We start from the raw sequence: 15,378 nt of genomic DNA on the forward strand, positions 1-15,378 counted from the left end.
AAACAGGCAGGAACAGGTGGTGATGAGCACAGAGGGTTAAAGCAACGTTATCCAGACAGTTTGGCTCTCTTCCCCTAATTCATGATCTGCCCTCTCTTTTCACAGAGCATGTGCCTACGGCAAAGGGCACCATAATATTTTCAAGAAATGAAAGAGAAGGGATGCTGCAAAGAGATGAAATACATTGCGTTATCTAAAAGTTGCCAAATATTGGATAGAATGCTTAGGTTTATGTGGGAGTGCACAGAAATACACACACACACACACACACACACACACACACACACACACACACACACACACACACACACACACACACACACACACACACACACACACACACACACACACACACACCCACATACACACACACACATATTCATATGCTCAGAAAACAATTCAGTTGAGTCATGAAAATAACACTGACCCTGAGTCTGGAAGAAATCAGGTATCAAGCTTAAAAGAAATTGAATGCTCCTTGCATTTCCTCTCTATTTGACTTGTGTTTGGTTTCCATGGAAAACTGCAACTGGGAGGTGGAGGGAACTTATGTCCTCCTCTACCGTAACACCATTTAGCTAAATTGACTGAAAAAGTTTGCATTCAATATTATATTTAAAAAGTTAGGTCTAGGCAGTGGCATGATGTCACAAACCAATGCACTGCCCACATATAGGCCTGGTTTGTGTCTGGAGGCCTCCCTGCAGTACACTGAACATTCACAAGCCCATGATCGGGGCTGCTGAGGCCAGGGGTAGATTGTAGAGATTGAACTCTGTCCTGGGTGCTGTATCTCTCTTTTCTCTCTCTCTCTCTCTCTCTCTCTCTCTCTCTTTCTCTCTCCCCCCCCCCTCCCCTTTCACTCATGGAAGAAAGAAAGAAAGGAAAATTAATTTTTTAAGAGATTTTCGCTACAGGGTGCATGTGCTAAGGGGAAGACAGAGAGAAAAAGAGAAATCATCCCAAAGGGGGATGGCCACTCCACAAGCCCTTCTCCTCCATCCTCTTAGAATTCAGGGCACACATGCACACATCTCCAGCATGAGTTTTAGGCTGCCAGGTCCAGGACTCAAACTGTGGTCAACTACGTGGAAGTTCAGTGATGTAAGTATTACACCATCTGCTGGTCCCAAAAGTCAAATTTTTTTAAAAAATAAGAAAAGACGTTGCTGTTTGTCTAAGTGACAGCAGCAACATCTATAGATTTTATTTTTCCAGTAAAACTAGATATTTAGAGAATTATATAAAACAGTGATAAATGCACTTACAAATTATCTGAAAATTTGTGAAAGTGTACATACTGATTCATGAGATCTGGGATGAGATCTCAAATTCTGCATTTCTGACAAACTCCCAGGTGATAATGAGGCTGCAAATTTGTAGACCACACTTTGAATAAAAAGAAAACTACAGCCTCCCTGTAGGAAAACATGTGTCGTCAGATCTGAAGGGAGACAGCAGAGCCATAGCTGCTATTTTCAACATCTCCTAAACAGGTGATTGAATATAAGTCCATCGAGTGGGGGCCAGCAGATGGCATGGTGGTTTAAGGCGCTGGACTCCCATATGGCTGACTGTGGTTCAAGTCCTGAACCTAGTGGCTTACTTTCTCTTACTTTCTCTTACTTTCCCCCTCTCTCTCTTTTTGTCTGATCAAACAGGAAAATAATAATGATAATAATAAATAAAGTTAAATAATTCTAAAAAAAAATCCATCAAGTGTCTCTGGAGCAGACTCTTTCCATTGGCTCTTTAGAGAATTCATTCTTTCTCAAAGTCTGTGCAAACCACCCTAACAAAAGAATCCTATGAGGATTCTTCTACCCCTGTTCTTCTTCCTAGGTGACATGGATGAGTCTAATGGCAGCTTGTGCTTCATTGCCCATTACTGACGGGGCTGTGAGCTTGTCATTGCCCAGAGTGACAGCTGATTGGTCCCTCCATTCAACCCTGCTATGAGCAACCAGATTAAATTTATATACTCCTTCACCCTGTGGAGAGGTGTCCTGACATCCTGGGAAAATTGAGGGTAAGGAGGTCACCGCCACTTTATTTGAGACCGAAAGCCTTTTCTCGATGTTGTTTGACATTATCCCAGATACATTTTTAAATCTGTAACAGGAGTGAAGAGTTGTAATTGGTTTAAGGTACCCAGAGACTTCTGGGCTGACAGGATCTAAGTCGTTGCCCCTGTAAATTACCAATAGCTGAAGTATGGCGAAGAAAAAATGAAGCTCTGTACACTGCCAGTGGAACCAACTTTGGCTAGTTGAGAGAAGCTTAGGGTCCCAAATCTAGGAATCCCTCCCACTGGAACAAAATAATCCTTACCTTCTATGTAGACCAAGTCTGCCCATACCCTAAGAGGCCTGCTATTTCCTCTTTTGATTCTCTTCCATGTCCCTCTACCCAACCAATGGAAACAATATGCAAAATATCTCTCTGACTCTTTCCTTCATTGTACAAGGAGTTTCTTCTCTCCAGCATGGAAAATCTGGAGCCCAAGCAAGGCTAAATTCAGCAGGTTTCAAGTCTATGCTATATGTAGACCATTTTAGTTCCTTCAAGCCTGAAAAATCTATTTTATTTTATTTTATTTTATTTTATTTTATTTTATTTTATTTTTATATTCAGTCACTGTATATCACTACAGCATACAAATACATTTTCCCACCATGAATGCACTATATATCAGTCTAGTCAAAGATACTACCATACACGTTTATCATCAACAGATAATTTTCCATTTTTGTGTCCCCTAAATATTTTGCATCTTTTTCCCCTTAATTCCCTCCCTCTCACCCTCCCTCATTTCTTGCTCTCCTTTCACTCACACTGCCTCTAGAATCCACAGTTGCCATCCATTCTTTTCACCTTCTGATTTTTCAGTTTCTGCCATAGAGTACAGACATTTGTTATATATTAAGTGAGGACATCCAATGCCTCTTCTTCATGGTCTGTCTTATTTCACTTGGCAAAATATCTTCCATATTCATGTACTTTCTATCTCATTTCTTGCTCTCCTTTCACTCACACTGCCTCTAGAATCCACAGTTGCCATCCATTCTTTTCACCTTCTGATTTTTCAGTTTCTGCCATAGAGTACAGACATTTGTTATATATTAAGTGAGGACATCCAATGCCTCTTCTTCATGGTCTGTCTTATTTCACTTGGCAAAATATCTTCCATATTCATGTACTTTCTATCAAATGCTGGGGTCTTGATTTTTATGGCTGAGTAGTATTCTGTAGTGTATATATGCCACACCTTTTCAGTCCATTCACTTGTTCATGGACATTTGGACTGGTTCCATGTCTTAGCAAGTTTAATAATACCACAGTAAATATGGATGTGCAACTTTTTCCAAATGAGTGTATTCCTATTCTTTGGGTAGATACCCAGGAGTGCAATTGCTAGATCATATGGTAGTTTTATTTATAGGTCTTTGAGGAACCTCATACTGTTCTCCACAGTGGCTGTGCTAATTTACATTCCCATCAACACTGTGGGTGAGTTCCCTTTTCACTACGGCCTTGACAGTATTTATCATTTTTTAATTTTTTTCATCTTAACCGTGCTGACTGGGGTTAGGTGGTGCCTCATTGTGGTTTTGATTTGCATCTCTCTTATGATGAGTAATGCTGAGCATTTTTTCTATATACTTTTTGGCTGTTCATCTATCTTCCTTAGATAGTTGTCTGTTCAGCTTATTTGCTCATCTTTTAATTGTGTTGATTTTTTTTTTCAGGTAAGCTGCTTGAGTTCCCTTTATATTGTGGTTATCAGTTCCTTATCTGAGGCATAGTTTGCAAATTTATTCTCCCATTCTTAGGGTTGTCAATTCACTCTAATTATTGTTTCTTTTGCTGTGCAGAAGCTTTTTAACTTGATATAATCTCACTTGTCTATTTGGGGGATTATAGCCTGTGCTTTGGGAGTCTTATTTAAGAAGTGCTTGCCTAATCCAATGTCTTCAAGAGATTCCTCTGTGTTATCCACCAGTAGTTTTATAGTTGAGGTCTTAGGTTTAAATCTTTGATCTATTTTGAGTTGATTTTTGTTAATGGTGAGAGAGAATAGTCTAGTTTCATCTTTCTATAGATGGTTGACCAGTTTTTCCAGCACCATTTGCTAAAGAGATTTTTCTATACCCCACTGGATTGTCTGGTGACTACTGTCAAAAATCGCTTGGTTGTATATTTGGGAATTTATTTCGGGGTCTGTATTCGTTCCATTGGTTTACAGGCCTGTTTTAGTGCCAGTACCATGCTGTTTGAATTATCATGGCTTTGTGATTATATTTTGGGGTCAGGGAGTGTGATGCGTACTACTCTGCTCTTCTTGCACATTATTGCTTTGACAATAAAGAGTCTTTTATAACTCCAGACAAATTCTATGTTTTTTTGCCAAATCTGTGAAGAATATCTCTGATGATTTAATTTATATTGCATTGAATTTGTAGATGGGTAGAATTGACATTTTGATTATATTCATTCTTCCAATCCAGGAATATTGGATGTCTTTCCACTTTTTTGTGTGTCACTTTCAATTTCTATTTTTAGTTTTTCATGCTTTTACTTGTAAAGGTCTTTGACTTTTTTGGTTAGGTTTATTCCTAGGTATCTTATACTATTTGTGGCTGTTGTAAATGGTACTGCTTTCTTCAATTCTCCCTTAATCTGCTCATCATTGGTGCTTAGAAATCCTATATTCTATGTTGATTTTGTATCCTGCCACTTTACTGTATTCTTTCGTCTCTTCCAGAAGGTTTTTTTTTTTTTCATAAATTCTTTGGAGTTTTCTATGTATATAATTGTGTCAGCTGCAAATAAAGGTAATTTCACTTCTTCTTCTCCTATTTGAATACCTTTTTAAAAAATTCTCTTGTCTCATTGCTTGGGCTTGGACTTCCAAGTAGTAGAGAGAATGGACAGCCTTATCTTATTTCAGTTTTTAGTACAAAGGCTTTTAGCTTTTCCCCATTCAGTATGGTATTAGCCATAGGTTTTTCATATATGGCTTTACTGTGTTGATAAATGTTCCTTCTATTCCAATTTTGCTGAGAGTCTTAACTATGAAGGGCTGTTGTATTTTATCAAATGCTTTTTCTACATCAATTTAAATGATCATATGGTTTTTATCTTTCTTTCTGTTAATACAGTATATTATATATATGGTTTTGTGTATGTTGAACCATTCCTGCATCCCTGGAATAAAGCATACCTGGTCATAGTATATAAACTTTTTAATGTGTAATTGGATATGATTTGCTAGTATCTTGTTGAGATATTTTGCACCTGCATTTATCAGGGATATTGTTCTGTAGTTTTCATTTTGGGGGATGTCTTTGTCCATTTTGGGGATAAGAGTGATGGAGGCTTCATAGAATTAATTTGGGAAGGTTCCTTCCTTTTGGATCTTTTTAAAAATATTTATTTATTTAATTCCATTTGTTATTGTTATTTTTAATTTTATCAGAGGGAGACAGAGAGGGAGAAAGGGAAAGTGAGAAAGCAAGCAGCCAGGTTCAGGACTCAAACCGTGGTCGGCTATGTGGGAATCCAGTGCCTCTAACCACCATGCCATCTACTAGCCCCTCCTTTTGGATTTTTAGAACTAGTTTGAGTAGAATGGAAGTTAGCTCTTTAAAATTTTGTAGAAGTCAGAAGTGAAGTCATTGAAACCTGAGCTCTTCTTTGTTGGGAAGCTATTTACTACTGATTCAATTTCATTGCTTGTTATGGGTTTATTCAGGCTTTCTATGTCTTCCTGAATCAATCTTGGTAGATTATATGTGTCCACAAATTTGTCTGTCTCATCTAGACTTTCTTGTTTGTTGGAATATAGCCACTCCTAGTATTCTCTGATGATATTTTGTATTTGTGTTATGTCTGTTATAATATTGCCTGCTTCATTGCTGATTAGATTTCTCTGGGTCCTTCTCTGTTCTTCTTAATTAGTCTAGCTAATGGTGTGTCAATTTTGTTTATCTTCTCAAAGAACCAACTTTTGGCTTTATTTATTTTCTGTAGAGTTCATGTGTAGTTTGTTTATTCTCTATTTCATTTATTTTTGCTTGAATCTTTATTATTTCTTCTTTTCCTGGTATTTTTTTATTATTGTTTCTATGTTTTTGTGTATTTTTAAGGTTGTTTTCTGCAGTTAATTTCAAGTTTAATTCCATCATGATCAGAAAATGGATATAGTTTCTATCCATTTGAATTGGTAAAGGCTTATTTTGTGCCCTATCACATGGTCAATCTTTTTTTTTTTCTTTTTCTTTTGGAGAAGTTTTTGCCATAGGGCATGTGCACTCTCCAGAAAGACCCAGAGAGACAGAGAGACAGAAAGTGAGAAATTACCCCCCCAAGGAGGATGGCCATGCCGCAATCCCTTCTCCTCCATTCTCCTCTCGGGATCTTGGTCATGCATGTACACGTGATCGGTGTGAGTTTTAAGCCACCAGGTCTGGGACGCAAACCGCAGTTGACTACATGGGAGTCCAGTGACGTAGCCATTACACTAACTGCTGGTCCCTCACATGGTCAATCTTTGAAAATGTTGCATGTGTATTTTGAGTTCATTGGGTGAAAAGTTCTATAGGTGTCCATCCAATTCATTTGATTTATGGTATCATTCAGTCCTGTATCTTTTTGCTAATTTTTCCAGGTGATCTGTCCAAAGGAGACAGTGGAGTGTTAAGACATCCAATGATTATTGTGCTGCAGTCTATCTCTCCTTTTAGATTTAGCAATCTATCTTTCATGCATTTGGGTGCTTCAGTATTGTGTGCACAGATGATTATAAGTGTTAAATCTTCTTGATGAATTAGCTTTTTAGTACTATATCATATCATTCTTTGTCTTTTCTGATAGTTTTTGTCTTAAAATCGATTTTGTCTGATATCAGTATTGTGACTCCAGTCTTTTCTAAAATTTCCATTGGAATATTGGAATGTCTTTTCATAGCCCTTCACTTTCTGTCCTTTTTTTTTTTTTTTTTAGAGGTTTTTGCCATAGGGCATGGGCATTCATCTTAGGAAGACAGTGAGAGGGAAAGTGTGAAATCATCCCCCAGGGTGGATGGCCACAATCCCTTCTCCTCCACTCTCTTCTTGGATTTTTTTTTTCATTTAGGTAAATATTTTATCCAAAAAATAAGACTTCAAATGCAGGGGCAAAAGGAAAAGGACAAATTAAATCACATCAAACTCAAATATTTAATTTTAAAAGTATGTGTTGGTTATCCTAACATGTTTACAAGGCTTAACATATAAACTTTGCCAAAGTGGTCTCAAGATAACTTTATTTGTACTACATCTGATCCAAAACTATGTTTCAATGGACACAAACTGAGGACAGTTAAGGCAGCCATAAAATTGAATAGGCTGAAAAGAACATGTAATTATATCACTTGTCCCAACTAAAGGACTAACATGAGTATGGTTAGCTACTTTCTTCACACTATTTTTCCAACAAAATGTTGAGGAGGAGAACAGAAAAAATTGTTCTTAAACCTCATTTATTAGTTGGTAAGCATTGTTTCCTTAGGGATCAAATACAAAATTTGATCCCTATGTAAAATGCCACTTCATAGCCACTAGGACTGGGACTTGAACCATGTCCAGCCACATGGGAGTCCAATGCCTTAGGCACTATAGCACCTGCTGGCTCCAGTCATGTTTGTCTTTGTCTGTGAGGTGTGTTTCTTGTAGGCAGCAAATAGAGTGCTCCAGTTTTTTGTTTTGTTTTGTTTTGTTTAATTCATTCAGCCAGTTTGTATCTTTTGAATGGAAAATTTAATCCATTAACATTCCAAGTTATTATTGATATTTGCAGATTTGTCTCTGTCATCTTGTTAGCCATGTTCTTGATTACTTTTTTGTTCTTATTTCTGTTTGTCTCTATAGTTTTCCTGATATATTGGGTCATGGGCAAAGTCATAAACATTTTTGTTTAGGAAAAAATAGGTCAACTTTTCCAATGACTCCCTTCAATACTTCTTGAAGTGCCAGTGTAGTGTTGGTGAATTCTTCCAGTTTTTGTTTATCTGAGAATTATGTTATTTGTCCTTCCCAAATGGAGGAAAGTCTTGCTGGGTAGTATTCTTGGTTGAAATTCTTTTCCTTTTAGTGCTTTAATATATTTTTCCAGTCTTTCCTTGCTTGCATAGTATAATTTAAGAGGTATAACATTAGCCTACTGAGATAATCTTTGTAAGTAACTTCATGTTTTTCTCTTGCCATTTTTAGAATTGACTTTGTGATTTTGACCAATCTCGCTATGATATACCATGGAGAGGATCTACTTAGGTTGATTGTATTTGGAGTCCTTTGTATTTCTTGGATCTGGATGTTTGAATGTTTCTCTAGATTTGAAAAGTTTTCTGCAAGTATTTCATGGGATAGGTTTTCAATGCTCTTATTAGATTCTTTACCTTCTGAATCTTGGGGGTGTTTGGGCATTTATTGTGTCTTGAATTTCCCATATGTTATCCTCAATTTTTTTTTTTTTTTTTTGGTGGTTTTGTTCAAGTCAGAGTCTATGTCTTCCAGATCAGAGATCCTATCTTTTACATGGTCTAAACTGCTATTAATACTTTCAAGGGGGGTTTTGATTTCTTGCATTACAGTCTTCATTTCTGAAGCTCCATTTGATTCTTTTTATGGAGTCTGTCTCTTTATGAAGTTCCTCCTTCAAGTCTTGGAATGATTTTCTCATCATCTGGAGGTGATTGCCTGTTTTCTCTTGAATCTAATTGAGTTTAATTACCATAAATACTCTGAATTCTTTTTCTGACATTTCACTGATTTCCTCTGCTTTTTTATTGTTGGAGATGAGTTCTTATGCTCCCTTCAGGGAGAAGTATTTCCTGGATTTTTCATGTTTCTGAAGCCCTGCTGTAATTTTTAATGTAGATTGTATAGATACCTTTAGTTGTATGTACTTATGCTTCCCTTTGATCTGAACTTGATCTGAATTAGCTACATGCCAGTTTTTCTCTTCTACTGTGGTAGTGTGATATCCTCAATCAAAGTTTTGGGTTCAAGTTTACACAGAGGTTTTCTTTCTCCTTTTGCTGACATGGATGTGGAAGAGAATTTTTCCACAGCCTCACCCTACTTAGTTGTTTGGCTTCTATATACCTAGACCTATTGGGTTGTTATGTGGCAGGGGATCAAACTGAGAGATGAGAATGTAGGGATAATATCTAAAACCATGCACTGTGGGCCCTGACTGACACCCTAGCTGGGCATGGATCTTGGATGTAAAGCTGCCTACTTCTTCACTGCTTCTTCTTTCACTGTGGCTGAGAGATAAAAGGCTGGTCTCAAGGAACAAAGAGGCCCAGACCCGCACCCTAACTGGGCAAGAGGCTTAGATGTAAAACTAAAGTCTATTTTCTTAGTGCTATCAGTTACCCATAAGTTAACCACAACCTCTTTTCTCATCATCCCCCTTCCATGCAGAAAAGAAGACCTTTTAGGGGCTGCTTCTTTGGTACTAGGCATCAGAATATCCAAAATCTTTCAAAGGATTATTCTTCCTTACACTAGACTGTGAAATCCCTGAACTCTCTGCGACCTTTATCCTAAAGACGGCACTACACTAGCAGTCTGTCCTTTTCCCAATTTTGTCTTTGCTTTAAAGTACTTAGTCCTTTCAGTTCTTATATATTTTTCCTAAGCTTCTTCTCTATCTTTCTCTTTTTAACTTTCTCTCATTTTCTCCTCTTCTCTCTCTCCCCTTTTTCTCCTTTACTTTCTGCTATAAAAGGGAAAGACACTATGAAGATGCCAAGGATGATTTGAACTTGCCGTCAGGAGAATGGACATGTGGTATCTTTAACTCAGGATGTATATGAGCCATATAATCAATAAAATGCATTAAACGAATTGCTTTTGGTTTTCTTCCTCCTACGAGAAAGTCTTAATTCTTCAGTTGCATGCAAGATGAGCCCAGCTATTGGTCTTTCAGCAAGGAGTTAGAAAAGGCAAAAAAAAAGAGAAATCATTTCTGGAAAGTTTATCATCTCTCAGGACCTCCATCCTCTGCTTTTTTTGTCCTTTGTCGTAATGTCTCTCAGTCCATGTCTTGTTCATGACAAATTAATTCCTGAAAGTATCTAAATCACCATTAACATACATGTGACAATTCCTTTCTGGATTAGGACATAGCAGAGTCCACGTCAGGGCCACTCTCAGGACAGTAACTAGATAATTAAATGCAACTTTATCCTATTTTGATGGATAATCTTAGGCATGACTGTCTTGCTCCAGCTGTCTTCAGAAATCACATTCCATTCCACTCCACATCCTTCTGAATTCTGGCATCTTATGTATCATTCCCAGAACTGGCACCCAATTCCAAATTCCTTTATATGACTTGGCTCTTCACCTTGATCATAATTTGCATTGTTCTCTCCAGATACAAAACCTACATAGCTAATTGGAGATAACTGCCAAAACTGTTGAGGATGGTTCTCACAGAAATGCCGTGAGATGCCACAATGCTTCTCTGTACTGATTAACAGGAACCATAGTGTTTGCACAATTTGGGTGTTGTTAAACACATATTTTGATTTTTTACAAATACAGGCAACTTCTATATTCAGCACAGTTTGGTTTTACAAATGATTGCTTGCTTATGCATGGTGGAGCATTCCCAATATCAAGTATCTTGTTAAATTTAGTTCTATAGTCCAGACATATTTACTGCCTTTTACCAAAGCTGGCCTTCCAAGAGCTATCATAGGGAAGGCCTAAGGGATATTTCTTCAAGGACGTTGTTATGAAAGATGATACAGTGAACGAGGAGGAGGGCAAAAAATGAAAGCAAAATTTCCCATTAGTAGCCAATGCTTTTTAGCTGATGTGCTCATAGTCATATTTCCATTTAATTTTGAATTTCCATAAAGATGCTATAAGTGATTTGGACTTGCCTTCAAGAGATCAGACATGTGGAGTCTTGAACCATGGAGTAAATGTACCATACAATCGATAAAACACATTAAATGAATTGCTTCTACTTCCCCCCCATGAGAAAGTTTTAATTCTTTTGCTGCATGCTGCAGTCCCAGCTGTTGATATTAAAAGAAGGAAATAGGGAGAGAAGGAAATGAAATTGGCTGCTGAACAATTAACACAGGCCTCTATTCTGCAAATTATATACATGAAGGACATTTCTCTTCAAATAGAATAAGATGCTTTGAATGTGTATAGATTATGTACCTCATACTTACTGAGTGCACATTGGAAGTAATGATTAAAGCTGCACAGTTCTGAGGTTAGTTTCTTCTCTCTTGAAAAGGTAGCTGTGAGCTTCTTGGTTACTCAAGTCAGGAGTTAAAGCATCACAGGATGATGAAAAAGTGTTGAGAGGAGGGTTCCCCTAATAGAAAAACGCTTTATTTATTTTTTTTTTTTGAGAGATTTTCGCTATAGGGCGCGTGCGCTCGCCAGACAGACAGAGAGAGACATAGAGACAGAAAGCGAGAAATCACCCCCCAGGGGGGATGGTCACGCCGCAATCCCTTCTCCTCCATTCTCCTCTCGGGATCTTGGGCACGCACGCACACGCGCCCGGCGTGAGTTTTAAGCCACCGGGTCCGGGACACGAACCGCGGTCGACTACGTGGGAGTCCAGCGACATAGCAGCATTACATTTTCATATTTAGTCACTTCTTTCCTCCACCTAATGTTCACCTTTTTCTCTAGACTAAGATCAAGGAAATACTTCTTGGGCCCCTACCCCCTTTGCAAATCGAGGTTATTCTTAGACCATATCAAGCACCAAAGATACTGTTGCTCAGTTCTTTAGAAAAGACCTCCTTAATAGAAAAACGCTTTATTTATTTTTTTTTTTTGAGAGATTTTCGCTATAGGGCGCGTGCGCTCGCCAGACAGACAGAGAGAGACATAGAGACAGAAAGCGAGAAATCACCCCCCAGGGGGGATGGTCACGCCGCAATCCCTTCTCCTCCATTCTCCTCTCGGGATCTTGGGCACGCACGCACACGCGCCCGGCGTGAGTTTTAAGCCACCGGGTCCGGGACACGAACCGCGGTCGACTACGTGGGAGTCCAGCGACATAGCCATTACGCTAACTGCTGGTTCCCGAAAAACGCTTTATATAATCATCATCCAAGGTCAGTAAGATCTCATAGGATTCTAGACAAAAGAGCCCAGAGGACCAAGGCTACTAGGAGGTGGGTAGGGATGAATTGTCACCAAACTGCTAATAGATGATTGGCTTAATCAGCTAAAGGAGGATATTGCATGTTGGTTAACCAAAAATAATGTTAAACATTGTCATATAATATCATGTGTGGTTTGGCACAGTATTATGACCTGTAATCCCAGCAACTTGTGGAGGCCAAAGCAGGATGGCCTTGGTAACATAGCAAGACCCTGTCCAGAAAAGAGCCTGGCATGGTGATGAGTCTGCTATCTCAGCTGGGAGGCTGAGACAAGATGGATCACGATAAAGCAAGACTCTGTCTTAAACAACAAATAAATACATAACTACATGCATTAAATCAGTCATGTCTTAAGCACTACATTAATTAACATGCATTATTTAACTTTATCTTATGAAGTTGATACTTTTATTTACCGGCTCCATTTACAGATAAGAAAACAGAGAGAGAGAAAAACAGATTTCCCTCTGCCACTTGGTTGACTCCATAGCAAATAAGATTCAAAACCAGGCAGTGATCCTTCAGAGTCTGTGCTCTTAAACTGAACATGATATTGGAGCTTACATAAAAGAGAACCTTCCTTTCTTTTTCTTCTCAAGCTCAGTGTTTTTAACACTATGGTTACAAGTTAGTTGGCTTGATGTATCCACAAGTATCTTAGAATGTAGAAAACTATTGTTTTTGATAGGATTCCTCAAATAAACTCACATCCTGAAGACATGGAAACCAAAGAGAATACAGTCAGGATGAACTTCCAGACACTAGAAGAGTTTCAGAAGTTGAAGACAAGTGAGTACATCCCTCCTACCTTACAGAAGGGAATTGGGAGAATTCTAAGTAAAGAGACTCCTCTGGTTTCCTTTGACATTGATAGAATGATGCCAGTTAGTCTTGGACTGATGTGTTTCTCTAAACAGAAGGCTCTGAAAATGACATTAATGTAGGCAGGCAGGAGGTAGGGACAAGGCAGGGAGTTGATTGCTGGAATGCCATTACTAATTGTGTGGCATTTGAAGTAGTGTGACATGAAGATTCCAATCAGCCCTCACTCTCCAGAGAAATGTCATTGCTTAGAATTCATAGAATGCAAGAATTAAAAAAAAAATACAGTTTATCTAGTATGGACTCATTTCCCCAATTAACATGTGAGAAAATGAAGACTCTAAGAGGGGAAGCAATAAGCCCAAGGCCAGAGAGCTAGTTAGTGGCTGAACTGGGCTAGAACTCAGATTGCCTGACTTCTCTTTGAGTATCCTTTCCACTCCACCTCTATGTTGCAACTGCACAAAAAAAGAACTTCCCAGAAATCTAGTCGCCAAACAACAATGCAGAGTTTCATTAGAGCAGTGGAGAGAAGAGAGGTCAAAGAAATAAAAACAGCATCCCACTCAATTATTTTAATGATGAAAAATTCCTAAACAACAGGGGGCACGGAAGCCATCTGCTAAGCTAATATGAGAAGAGCAGATATTAATTGAATTGCCAACTTTGGTATTTCATAGACATAGAGACTCCTAACATTTTAAGACTATTCGTTGGACTTGGAAGCAGTATTTGGACATCATTGAAACCAAACCTCTTGTGCATGGATGATGATCCTGAGTCCAAGAGAAGGAACAACTTAATCAAACTATTCAGCTAATCAATGATAAAGCTGGGCAGAGTAATTCAGACCCTGGGCTCCTACTCAAGAATCCTCTTATTTACATCACAATTTCTCTTCAAGGGTCAAGGATGGTGAGGATGGAGAAGTCCCTGAAAAATCTTTCAGCTAAGTCCCACATCTTTAAAAAAAGTGACTTGAAATCATTCTTTCCCCAAGTAGTTTTTGAGAGTAAAGTATTTCCAAACTTAGATTTCCATAAAGGAAAGGACTCTTTAGTTGTATCCTAAGATCCAGGGCAGAATGATGTTATGTGAAATCTCCTTCCAAGATTATTGTTTTAAGGAGCAACCTGGAAATATCCCTAAGAGGAAAAGGATACAGTTAATCATCTTGGGCACCTGTGAGTCAGGCATTATATTAGGATTGTGAATTTATATTCAGAGTCCTAAAATATCTCTGATGAAGTACACAGTCTATTTGAGCCAAATGAAGGCAGATCTTTGAGGAGGGATTAATGCATAAGCCTGGGAGAAACAGGGAAGACTTGATGGGTGATGTTTGAACAGGAGTTTGATTGTTTAACAGATTTGGAAAAAGAAGCATTCAAGATAGGAGCAACATGGGTAAGCACTGAGAGTGCTCTAGATTCATGCCATGTTAAAAATCATGCTCAGTAAATCTACCTAGGAAGTAAAATGACACCGAGACCCTTTATTGAAATGAATAAAACAGTATTTCACCTGTGTTCATGAAACTGGTATCTATGATTGGCTTGGTGAGCCAAGACCTTAACCTGTTTCCCTGGCAGTTTGAGCTCCTTTCTCCAGTGATCCTCATCAATTGCTCTGCATCCCAGATTGCTGTTAGCATCACAGGAAGTTGCAATTTGGTCTTCTAAATTCTAACAAACTCATGGGGAAAAAAACTACTCCAAAAGCACCATTTTTTTTTTTTAAGAGAGAAAGGAAAGTTTATGGAGATTGAGAGAAAGAGAGCAGAGGTGCTTACGAAGGAGATGGTTGGTGGTGTATTTATATCAGAGGGGTGGAGGGATAGGGTCACAAGAATGGCTGGTACTTTGATGAGCTTACTTGCCATTGTGACTTTATCAGCCCATTTATGGGTGTTGGTTGCCAGTAAGGGAAGGCTCTGGCCAGAGGATATGTGTCAAAGGTTGCTGCAGCCATCTCCTTATGTTCAATGGGAAATTACCTAAATTCCTTTCAGAGTCTAAGTTTTCCAACCTTTATGTTTTATAAGCAAAAGATAGATTGAGGGTGGGACAAGGGATTATGGGCAATGGTCAATCTTCTGAGTTGCTTCAAGCTGAGAAGAGGTGTTGTCTTTTAGGTTGATGAGGAGAGGTGTGGGTCCTTTGGATGCAAGTGTAAATATTGTACCCTCGGAAGTAGCAAGATGTCTTCAGCCTGTTTTAGGGCCAATTGTTGCATGGTATCTTGGATGAAGTGGTTTAATGTGTTTAGGAGTGGAAGTCCCATAGAAAGTAAGAGAAGAATTACCACGGGGGAAACTGGGGTGGGATGAAAGCAGCATTCTTCTAGAAAGGGAAAGA

General features: G+C 38.5%; 1 long non-coding RNA gene across 6 annotated transcripts in view; it reads right to left on the reverse strand.

The window, feature by feature from the left end:
- LOC102499253 (uncharacterized) overlaps positions 1-15,378 on the reverse strand; it is a 99,033-nt gene that overhangs the window by 50,544 nt on the left and 33,111 nt on the right. For 5 of the 6 annotated variants that reach the window (XR_001371191.1, XR_001371189.1, XR_336134.1 and 2 more), the window contains exon 2: positions 11,243-11,391. The exons of the other annotated variant lie outside the window; for it this stretch is intronic. This is a non-coding gene — a long non-coding RNA (uncharacterized LOC102499253). The remainder of the gene's footprint in view (positions 1-11,242; positions 11,392-15,378) is intronic. 6 annotated transcript variants of the gene reach the window in all.

The sequence above is a fragment of the Tupaia chinensis genome, unplaced genomic scaffold (assembly GCF_000334495.1).
Source record: "Tupaia chinensis unplaced genomic scaffold, TupChi_1.0 Scaffold000627_1, whole genome shotgun sequence".
Classification (NCBI taxonomy): Eukaryota; Metazoa; Chordata; class Mammalia; order Scandentia; family Tupaiidae; genus Tupaia; species Tupaia belangeri.